This window comes from Erpetoichthys calabaricus, chromosome 6 (genome assembly GCF_900747795.2).
Source record: "Erpetoichthys calabaricus chromosome 6, fErpCal1.3, whole genome shotgun sequence".
In the NCBI taxonomy this organism is placed as follows: Eukaryota; Metazoa; Chordata; class Cladistia; order Polypteriformes; family Polypteridae; genus Erpetoichthys; species Erpetoichthys calabaricus.
In genome coordinates this window covers 1888518-1900989 of record NC_041399.2, presented here as the reverse complement: position 1 = coordinate 1900989, position 12472 = coordinate 1888518, and positions in this window count along the sequence as shown.

Here is a 12472-nt window from a genome sequence, read left to right as displayed (position 1 = left end):
CCGTGTGGACTGATGGAGTCAACATAGAACTTTCTGGTCACAATATGCAAAGGTATGTTTGGAGAAGATGGGGGGCCGAAATCCAGGAAAAGAAAGTCTCCAGCTGGATCAATCAGGCTGTGGGCTCGTGTTGTAGCCAGCGGCACTGATGGATTCAAATAAATGGCAGCAAATTCTGACAGCAGACATCACACCGTCTGTATATATAAAAAAAAAAAAAACGAGGATGGGTCCTACAAGAAGAGAATGATCCAAAATACACCTCCAAATCTACAATGGAGGACCTCAAGAGGTGCAAGCTGATGGTTTTGCCTTGGCCTTCACATTACGTCATTGTTGAAAATCTGTGGAGAGACCTCAATAGAGGGAGCAGTGTGTGCAGGACGGCCCAAGACTCTCACAAGGATGAGTGGGCAAGAAGACCCCGAGTAAGAAGTGAAAGAGTCCTAGCTGGCTACAGAAGTCTTTACAAGTTGTGATGCTCACCAAAGGGGGTCTTAGTAAGTACTGACAATGTCAGGGGGGCTCTTTTCAGTTTTTTGGTATTATGTAGCTGTGAACAATGGAAATAAAAATGTAATGTGGCTTAAAAGATTAAGGAGATGGGACATCTTGAACTTGATTCTTGGAGTTAGAGGAGCCCATGGTTGCCAATTGTTGCGATGAGGTTTGAGGAGGCCGAGAATTGATAACAGCTTTGTGATTTGCTAAGACTGTGAGCATCCATCATCCTAATGAAGGTCTGGGACCTCAAATATCTTGGGGGGGTCCAAACGTTTGTATGGAGCTCCTGGACAATTGTATAAAACAAAATCAATCCACTGATCTTGTATGAAATGCGACATCATCTTTAACTTGATGCCTTCTGGTGACGAGTTCATCTTCTGCTCACTTAACTGGTCACACTAACAGACAGACATTTTAAGATTTTTGGCTTGTGTTCAGAATAATAGCAGTGTGACGTCACTGACCTGACCAATCACTGTTTTTGGTAGAAATGATTTTTCTAAATGGCAAATAATTTACTGGCAGGTGTAGTCGAGTAACAGCAAACCAACAGTCAGGACGTGTGCTGCTGATTCTGTGGAGTTGAATTAGTGAGGTCATCCATTCAGCGTTGGTGACGGCCGTCATTTAAGGAAGGAAGGCTGCAAATGGTGTCCATGCTGGTCAGAGAGCATCTCTATGAAAATCGGAGTAAAACGGCTCACTCCAGACATTGTTCAGAACAACGGCGTACTTTGATTAAAAAGATGATTGGAGAGGAGAAAACATAAAGTGCAGAAAATGACCGGCTGCTCGGCTAAAATGATCACAAATGGTGACCAAAACCTGAAAGACGTGGAAAACCACCATTGGAATGGATCAGAGAATAACCAAAGATCAGCTCCAGGAAGATCACAGAAGGTCTAAAGTTACCTGTGAGTTACAATCAGAAGACCCCTATGTGAAGCCAAGCTAGCGGCAAGAAGCCCCCCACAAAGTCCTATTGTTGAAGAGACCCCTGCTGAAGAGGTTAACACACTGACCAGCCTAAAGAGAAATGGCACAACATTTGGTGGACTGATGAAAGCAAGATTGTTCTTTTTGGGTCTGGGGAGAAGAGTTCATGTGGCCTTATGCCCTTGAAAATGGGGGCTTCAACAAGACAAGGACCCCAAAGACACCAGTAAACGAGCAACAGACCAACAAGATGGGTGTTCCAGAGCGGCCAGCCCACTTGAATAGAAAACTTGTGGGCTGACATCACAAATGCAGAAGAATTGTGGAATGGAGTCCAATGATCCTGGGCTGGCATAAGACGTCAGGCGACTCCATTCAGCACTCAGAAATGGCGGAGATTCGACAAAAATATCAGTTCAGTGATTCAAAGGAAAGGAAAATCTGGAAACACTTCAGTTTGCAGTGGGGCAAAAAAGTATTCAGTCAGCCACCAATTGTGCAAGTTCTCCCACTTAAAACGATGAGAGAGGCCTGTAATGTTCATCACAGGTAGACCTCAACTATGAGAGACAAAATGAGAAGAAAAATCCAGAAAATCACATGGTCTGATTTTTGAAGAATTTATTTGCAAATTATGGTGGAAAAAAAGTATTTGGTCAATAACAAAAGTTCATCTCAGTACTTTGTTATATACCCTTTGTTGCCAATGACAGAGGTCACACGTTTTCTGTAAGTCCTCACAAGGTATTCACACACTGTTGCTGGTATTTTGGCCCATTCCTCCATGCAGATCTCCTCTAGAGCAGTGATGTTCTGGGGCTGTTGCTGGGCAACATGGACTTTCAACTCCCTCCAAAGATCTTCTATGGGGTTGAGATCTGGAGACTGGCTAGGCCACTCCAGGACCTTGAAATGCTTCTTATGAAGCCACTCCTTCGTTACCCGGGCGGTGTGTTTGGGATCATTGTCATGCTGAAAGACCAGGCCACGTTTCATCTTCAATGCCCTTGCTGATGGAAGGAGGTTTTCACTCCAAATCTGACCATACATGGCCCCATTTAGTCTTTCCTTTACACGGATCAGTTGTCCTGGTCCCTTTGCAGAAAAACAGCCCCAAAGCCTGATGTGTCCACCCCCAAGCTTTACAGTAGGTATGGAGTTCTTTGGATGCAACTCACGATGAGTAGAGTTTTTACCAAAAAAGTTCTATTTTGGTTTCATCTGACCATATGACATTCTCCCAGTCCTCTTCTGGATCATCCAAATGCTCTCCAGCAAACTTCAGACGGGCCTGCAACATGTACTGGCTTAAGCAGGGGGACACGTGTGTCACTGCAGGATTTGAGTCCCTGGCGGCGTAGTGTGTCACTGATGGTAGCCTTTGTTACTTTGGTCCCAGCTCTCTGCAGGTCATTCACTAGGTCCCCCCGTGTGGTTCTGGGATTTTTGCTCACCGTTCTTGTGATCATTTTGACCTCACGGGGTGAGATCTTGCGTGGAGCCCCAGATCGAGGGAGATTATCAGTGGTCTTGTATGTCTTCCATTTTCTAATAATTTGCTCCCACAGTTGATTTCTTCACACCAAGCTGCTCACCTATTGCAGATTCAGTCTTCCCAGCCTGGTGCAGGTCTACAATTTTGTTTCTGGTGTCCTTTGACAGCTCTTTGGTGTTGGCCATAGTGGAGTTTGGAGTGTGACTGTTTGAGGTTGTGGACAGGTGTCTTTTATATTGATAACGAGTTCAAACAGGTGCCATTAATACAGGTAACGAGTGGAGGACAGAGGAGCCTCTTACAGAAGAAGTTACAGGTCTGGGAGAGCCAGACATCTTGCTTGTTTGTAGGTGACCACATTCTTATTTTACACCATAATTTGCAAATAAATTCTTTAAAAATCAGACAATGTGAGTTTCTGGATTTTATTTCTCATTTTGACTCTCATAGTTGAGGTCTACCTATGATGAAAATTACAGGCCTCTCTCATCTTTAAGTGGGAGAACTTGCACAATTGGTGGCTGACTGAATACTTTTTTTGCCCCACTGTATACAACGAATGTTTGAGTTTGGAAAGACGAACGCAGACACAGCGATTTTAAAATTCACTTTTCTTCTGTAAGTTTGGTGAATTTGTCTTCATGTTTGATTTCGAGTAGAATGTTCCGGGTCCCCGATAGTCTGAGGGAATGGAAATAAAAAGCTCTGGTAAGGATTTGGAGCTCGATTCACTTTTTTAAACACACTGCTATTATTCTGAACACCCGGAGCTGACGTTGAATGTTCACCGTCACGTCTGCTGTAGCGTTGAGATCCTCCTGGTTAGGCACACAGCTACGCTGAATTACCAAAAGTCCTGGGACGCCTGCCGTTACACACGCGTGAACTTTAATAACATCCCCTTGTTAATATGGAGTCGGCCCACCCTTTGCTGCTCTGACAGCTTCAGCTCTCCCACAGGGTGTGTTGATGGGAATGTGTGACCAGGTGGTGAGGTCAGGCGCTGATGTTGGACGAGAAGGCCATGGCTCACTCGCTCGCTCGCTCGCCGTCTCGAGGTCAGCCCCACCAAACTCGCTCCTCCATCTCTTTATAGACCCTCGCTTTGTGTGCTCAGTCATGTCGCCATCCCCAAAGTGTCCCCACACAGTTAGGTGGGAGCCTGAAATTGTCCACAATGGCATTAAGAGTTCCTTCCTCTCACTGGGACTAAGGGGCCGAGCCCAACCTCACACCATAAGCCCCCCGTCCACCAAACTGTACACTTGGCACAGTGCAGTCAGGCGAGTCCCCTTCTCCTGGGCAGCGCCAAACCCAGGGGTGGGCGGGGCCTTAGAGCTGACCAGCCCCACACGGACCCCCTGTCACCAGTATGTGTGGGCCTTTTAAACTTCTAATAATGTTAACATACGTGAGATTTTCTCATTACGGTATTGAGCTAAATTTCTGTAAGATAACAGGCTGACTTTATCAAAATCTAACGACCTGATCGATTAAAGTGCCACTCCTGATTCATGACGATACTCCGATGGTGTGAAATGTGATGAGGTGTCACGCGGAAATTAGCAGGGCCTTCTAGAAGAGAGTCTCGATGTGCAGGATGTCCTCGGTTGACGTCACGCCCGCCGGTTATCGCATTTCTGTCCATTAATACTCCGACGTGTTTAATAAAATGAGCGAGTCAGGAAGTGCGAGATGAACGTCGCGTATCGTCAGGAGATCTCTCACTGGTTTCCAGCTTCAGAGACGTTTCTTGGAGAAGTCATTGATGCCATCTTCGTCGTCTAATCGGGATCTGCAATGTCTTTTTCTACAGACCAGATCAGCCAAGCCAGCGACTAATGGGATCTACCGACTTTAGGAGGGGATTACACTGGCGGTGAAGGTGGGCTATGGAATGTGAGAAAGACGTCCATGTAGGGAATTTGAGCTTGAAGAGGGATTTTAAAAGGGTTCCTCTCAGAAGCTTCTCAAATATGTAAATCTACTGGAGAACAGAACTTGACAAATCCGCTCCAACGGGACACACGGGGCCCCTCAGGCGTGGTTGGCCCACTTGCCACCCCCAAACGCCGCTCTTGTGTCCATCAGATTGCATCATTCGTCACTCCAGAGGACATGTCTGCACTACTCGAGGGTCCAGTGGCGGTGCGGTGGGCTTTACACCTCTGCATCAGATGCTTGGCTGCTCGGCCGTGGAGACCCCATTCGTTCCATGAAGCTCTCATTCTACGTCGCACTGTTCTTGAGCTTTTGAGGGTCTGCAGCTATGGACTCTGCAGAGAGTTGGCGACTCCTGCCCACCTCAGCATGCGCTGTCCCCACTTGATTTGACCACTTGGTGGCTGACTTGCTGTTGTCCCCAATTTCTGCGTCCACTTTGTCATCACACCACTGACAGCTGACTGTGGAGTATTTAGCAGCGAGGACACTTCACGAATGGCACAGGTGGCATCCTATCACGGTGCCACACTTCAATTCACTGAGAGCGACCCATTCCAGCCTTCATACCAAGGGGCTCGATGTTAAACCATGGAAAGGATCGGACCACCGGAATTCAGTGATTTGGGGGGGGGGTGTCCCCCAATATGTTTGCTAATATCGTGTTCGTACCTCTCCACGTGTTTTCTTTTTCGATGTCGAGAAGCAGAACTCTTTCTAAATGCGCCGAGTTGCCGTCGATAGGCAGTGCCATGCTCTACTTGTACCTGCACATCATGATGTGTGATTTTTGTTCGTCTCCGTTCAGACCATTTGGATACACAGTAGGGGTGACAAGTGGTGGGCTGCATTGTTACCCGCTATGATGAGTCCCGATGGCAGGTGGACTTTCATACGAGACAACATTTTTAACTTCCATGGAGTCATCGTCCTTCTCTCCTTTTAACATCCGGACACAATGACGTAGTCGGGGGTCCCCTTCTTAACCGAAGCTCCAGAGTTCAGCCCCCCGTGTGACCGCGGTCCATGTCAAACTTCCAAACAAAACCGGACCCCACGTGACATTGGGGCGTTTACACCAAATCTGATTGGCGTCAGGCACGTGACCAAATCGGCGAGGGGGGCCCATCGGAATGGCTGCTTTAGTCAAGGATGGGCAACGAGAGTCACTCTCGTCAAAGCCTCATCTCGGCGAAAGTGGCCCAAAGCGGACATGGCTGCCACATGTAGTCATGGAAACGTAAGTGAAGAACAGAAGACCTTTTAGTGCTGCGGCTGACAGCCAAACATCGCTTTTTCATACAAGGTGACCCAAAATGAAGTGCCGCACTAGTCAAGGTCAAGTGAGTGGGGGTCCTCTGATAGGCGGTCCCTTATCGTTTTCAGTTGGTCACATGCCTTGGTCCGGTGCGCAGCGTCGCTTTCACTGTCGAAGTGTTCTTCAAAAACGACGATTCCATCATTACTACGCAACACGCCTTCTGAACGCACTTCAGCATTTGGTGACGTCCCAAATCGGCAAACAATTCTAAATTTAAACAGACGGGTACAACAGAAACTCTCCAGGCCGTCCTCGGACTCTACGCCCCCCTGAACACATCCAAGCTGTAAGCGCATCCATTGTGCAGTCTGCTAGACGTTCAGCACGTGTCCGCCTTTAGCATTTCCAACACGTCTTTGATTTTGCATCAGGGCCTTCATTTCCATCCATCCATGATGGGGGTGCAGGAACTCAGTGAGAGAGACTGGCAGAGCCATAGAGCATTATACGCCAACATTCTGCAAACCGCTCATCGAGATGCCAATGTCATGTGACATCATTCCATTTGGATGGCTGTGTGAATAAGCAACCCTGGTGAACTTCATCAGAGACCCCCACACAGTGGGCACATGGGTTACAGTTTGGGGGCACCGTTGCAGAATTTGGCACTGTAGACCCTTAGTGGGGAGCAACACTCACCGTCACTTCAGAACATCACATTGAAATGCCTGCTGACCATGGGGGAAGTGGGTGGGCGGGGCCTCCTCACTGTCCTGTTGCTCTTCTATGTGGGCGGAGCCACAGGCGACCGTTAGTATGTTTATAAAATATGCAACGTTCATCGAGAAACGCAGTCGAGAGGCAACCTCCTCAAAGCAGGAGGCCAGCGATGAAGGAACTCCCATCGTTGTCACCTGAAGACGAAGCCTCAGCTGATTGTCACTTCATTTACGTGACTCGGGAATTCGTCTTGTTTTGTATGGAGAGGGGGGCTCAAACATTTTTATTGTATTAAGTTTTTTGGTGGGCTTGTTTTGGGTTGTTTTGTTGCTCATGTGCTGTGCACACCAAGAGTTTCTTGTACCTCCATGTGCCAACGGTGCCCCTTGCCAGCCTCCAGATGAGCGAGTGGACCTCTCACCGTTAGTCTTACCTCAAAGACCCCATAATGATTGTGCTGTTCCCCTTGATCTTGAAAGGCCTTGCTATGAAATAATTGCCACTTGTCAGTCAAGACAAAGACCCCCAGACTCCCACCTGTTCCTATCCGTTAATGATGAATGTCCGCGGCCAGAGCCTCCAGGTGACCACCGTTGTGGACGTGGTGCTCAGTCCTCCTTCAGCAGCTGACAGCCCCTCATGTCCAGATGTGTGCAGACATTTCCAGTAGCTGGTGAACTGGTCTTCAGATACTTCAGCCAGGAGAGCTAAGTGCCTAAATGACAGTGACCCCCTTAGACCCTCAACCAAATGGGGACTTTGAGAAGGGGGGGCTGAATGGCAGGACCACGCAGGAGTTGCAGGGTGGTCCTCGGTGCCTCGTGAGGAGTTTGAGTGCTCGATAGTGAGAAGTGGCACTGAGGAGCAGATTGGCACGAGATGAGCAGGTTTGTCGTTTTATCAAATTTTTCCTGTAGATGTGCCGTGTTGCCCACCCCATTGCTCGCTGTTACATGGTGGTCTTCATGTAATTCATCTGCACAACTTGCTGACTCGGTGCCTCCATGCGATTGCCTGTTTGAATGGAAGAATCGCAGCACTAAAATGTCTTTGGCAGCCTACTGGAGGGAAGAGAGTCAGCCTGGTGGTCTTGAGGGACGAGTGACGAGTGACAAAGTCCCACTGTTAAATAAACCGAAAGTAAAACCTGCAGTCGTGAAAGGGAACAATGCAGATGATCTGAAATAAGATGATGATTTGGAGGGTCGTGAAAAAGTATTCACCCCCCGACCCATCCTACCCCGGTCAACCTCCTGGTGGTCAGTTTGCTCAGAACGCTGCATTAATTGTTTCAGATTTCTAAACTCATTTAGGGGAACACAACACACCGCTTTCAAACAATCATTTGGTTTGAGGAAGGAGAAAAGCTCACCTCAATCATCCTGTGAAAAAGTAACTGCCCCCCCCCCCCCCAACACTATAGTCACTCAGTCATCCAATGAAGCAAATTGTCAGTTAAAGATGACCCACTCAGGTCTCATGGCTGCCGGACCATCCGAGTCTTCACATCACTTCATCAGGACCTTTCCAGCGATGTGAAGTTGACTGAAGGACCTCAACAAGCTGCACACCAGGCCTCCAGCAAGAGAAAGGAACTCTGCTGGAAAAGAGTGAAGTGGCTGCGTGACAAAAGGACAAAATGTCATGACGTGGTAGGACAAGAATGAGGCCGGCACCCTAAAGACTGTTCACAACGCACTCAATGTTTGAGATGAGGACGTCGCTAAGCCTCAATAACACGAGGGACGCGTCAATTTTCTTCTACCCTCTCATTCACAACCAACAATAAAAAAATATAAGAGCACAACAAACCCACGTCTACTGTCCTGAGTGCTGGTGACCGTCACCTCCCTTGAAGGACGTGTGCTAAAACTGCATCAGGTCAGCGGTGGACACTCGACTGGGCTGTCCCACTAACTAGCACATTCATTTTCTGGTACTAAATTTTTATTCAATGCATAAACACAACGCTGAGGACGTCCAAAATGTGGACATTCGTCTCCGTTTTCGCTTTTCATCTGCGCTCCGCTGTCCTGAAAACGGAGACTTTTGAGAACGGCGGCTCAGCCTTGTAGTGTCGATGGCCAAATGTGGAGGCCTTTGAAGACGCAGCTCCCTAATTGTACTCTGATTGGCTCGTGCTTATCACGTGGCCCTTCCCTGATTGGCTCCTGCTTGTTACATTTTTTCCGCTCACCTCTCCCTCGTGTGTGACTCTCACTAACGATTCCACTTCATTGTCTGCACAAATTAAATACATTTATTTATTTATTTTTTGTTTTGTTTTTCTTATTTAACGTTGCTGCTCTCAATGTGGAATGAAGGACTGGCAGGGCGGACACGTCGTCCTCGTCGTGTTTCTGCTGTGGCGCGTGTGCCCAGTGGAGGTGAATGGCGATGTCCTGTGCGTTTTTTTTTTTTTTTTTTGCTCATTTTAGTTTGGGGGATGTGAAACCTCTAGCATGGATGGCGAGTATTTCTGTTTAAAAAGTAAAAACGCTGCCTCCATTACCGTTACGACACTCGGCGACACCAACTGGTAGAGTTTGTACGTTGATTTAACAAGATGATACAAAAACGAGTACAACCATCAAACTGCACACCGTGTTTGTGTGTGAGGCCAGCGAGGGGCGACTGACCAGCAGATGCGGCCTTTGGACTCACACCGGTGTGATCGGCTCGCCCTCCATCAATCCACCGAACAACATGTAGCCCATGGCATCACATGGGAGACAACCGTCTGGATACAGAAGACGTCTAAATGCCAGTGATTTGCTCAACATCCAGCGGCTAAGTGACACGGAAATGCAAAATGTCACTCGTTGGACTTGTGCCAGCAGCCTGAAACGTTCACACTGTCCTAGTAAGCAGTCACCTCATCTGTTATCTCCTGAGAAAAGTCACAAGGCACGTGGCTCAGAACTTCCAAAGGGGGTGCAGAGCCAACCTGGAGCAACACTTTCATCTCACACATGCGGGTGGCCAATTTAGCATCATCAGTCCACCTAAACTGCACGTCTTCAGAGACAAAGCAGGAAAAACCCAAAGCCCTTGCCGTACTCCCACCCGGACTCTTGGCGTGTTTATACAAGTCGCCATCTGCCTGGCTTTTGCTAGTAGGAATGTTAGAGCTACAGTACAATAAAATATGACTGTCATGGACTTTGGTCAAGTGTTGGCTCTTTCCAGAGTCCCCTTAAGGAGAATGTCCACCATGTCTGTGACTCGAAGCTCGCGTGTCGGAGCGCCGCAGCAGGACAAGGAGACAAAAAGGAAGAGCAAGTAGCTCAGAAGACTTGATGTGATTGAGTCAAAGTGCTGACTTGAACCCAATAAATAAAAAGGTGGTCCTTCCCAGTGCTTGGGTGCTAATGTTCTGTCTGGTGGACAAGCTGTAGAGGAAGTACATGGCCGAGAAGTGCTGGTCCAGAGAACATCAAAGAAGACATGAGCAAACGCTGAAGAGTGAGACGCAGATGTGCCAGCTGACTTCAACGACTCTGGTACATCACATGGGGCAGAGTGCCAACCAAAAAAAAAAAAGACTGGGCACAACAATCACCATCTTCAGGTGCCAATCAAACGATGGGAAGATTGTAAGTGTGGTTACTGCTGCTAAGAAAGTCTTGAGGCTGTGGGGGCAATTACTTTTCTCAAGAACCAGAGTGACTCGATGCCCTGAGAAAAAGAAAGTCCTGCTTTACAAACCGCATGGCGTCTTCCCTCAGGTTCTCCTTTAATATCACATTTTGCCCGAAATGCCATTCATTGTGTAAAATATCGAGATTAAAGGCTGCTCTGCGCTTTTCTCTCCGTTCCCTGCAGTACTTGACGCCTTGACAATCTGCTGCCATCGTGTTGTGTCCTCGGCCCCATGTTGAGTGAGTCTCCAGATTGTTTTCGGCCTTCCTTTACCTCAACTCTTAGCTACTTTTGGGATGTGGTTGTTGTCCATCTGGAGGACATGCCCAAGCCATTTCCTTCTACACTGCTTGATCTCTGTGACCACATTTATGCCCGTTGGTGGTCTTATATAGCTCAACATTTGAGGTCTTCCATGGCCAGGAGATACAGAAAATTCTACCGAGGCAGCCATTGTGGAACACCTCGGTCTTCTTCCAGTCACTCTTGATGGCACCCATAGAGCAGGATCGATTTGACGTTGCTGGTGTATGGTGTGGATTTCCAGGTGGGCTGGAAGCGAGCAAATGCACTGGGGGCTTCATTTCGACTTAACTTAATTTCCGTGCTGAACAGACTGCCAAGGTAGGTGGACTCCTCACCATCATCAATAATGGGTCCATCAAACCTTGCATTGGGTTTCGGTGGTGCTTACATGGAGGCCCATTTTCTTGGCAATGTTGTCCAGTGCATTGGTTTTGAATGGATTACAAAAGAGCGACATCATCTGCACCATCAGGGTCTTCAAGCCATTGGACGAGAGTCCACTGTATGCCTCGAGGCTTGTCTGATATTCTCTCTCACACGATCCAGGCAATGCCTACCCCAAATGGGATGGGTGAGATGATGCATCCTTGTCGTACCCCTGACTTCACTGCAGACCACTCAGATGGGCTGTCATCTAGGATGACACGACATTTGCACTGCAGATAGAATTGGTTGGTTGGTGTAATCATCTTGAGTGATTCATGCAGGACCTTCCATAACGTGAGTGATGGTGTAGGCTGTCAAAGGAGATTGGGTAGGGGGCAAATACTTTTTCACAGCACAAAAAAAAAAAAAACCAAAAAAAAAAAACCAACATGGTGCTCCATACACCCAAAGGAAAGAAAAGAGTGGGCATCAAATGCATCAGGTGCTGCCATAGGATGGCGGATAGGAGCCAAGAACGCCACACAGCCCAGAATCGCTTGTAGGCAGAAGCAGCCGTCCTTCACATTTTCTCAGGTGGCACCGTCACTCAACGCAATTTCAGAAATGCTGCAAATTTACTAAGCTCTCCAGTTTAAGAGTAGGCGCCTACCCTAATTAACGAGCTTCTAGGAGCACAAGGCCCAAAGCGGACAGACTGCACCGATTGTGGGCCGGATGAACTCAGGGGGCGTGTCTTATAAACTCGAATTGACCAGTTTGCTGTCACATTTTTAATGGTTCACTGTGGGAATCGACGCTTTCTACCAAATTTTGTTTCTTGTAACAACAAACGTGCTGTGGGACTTTTTTCAGCTAAGGAAGACAAAGGTTTAACGGTCCGGACGTTCTACACCTTTATCACGGCACCTCGGAGGGGCGACGTGTGGAACTTCAATGGACTCTGAACACGTAGAAATGCCAGCGAGTAATCTCGAGGAACGAGAGGGCGCTGTAGTCCTAGTGATGGGCATTGGGGTTCACAGGTGGCTTTGACGTACGCGACTGTAAAACGTCACTCTAGAAGACGAAAGAAATGCGGTGTTTCAAGCAAATCGATTCTTGGAATTTATTTGATCCAATTTTATTGGCAAAAACATTAAGTCCTGGGGGTCTCCCCTCTGATCGCGTCTCAAATGTATAATTTAAAGATTCATACGTTATTTTGTACATGCGTACGTAACAAGCAACGACAAACATCTGCCATGATGAGAATTCCTACGACATCGCCCTTTTTCAGC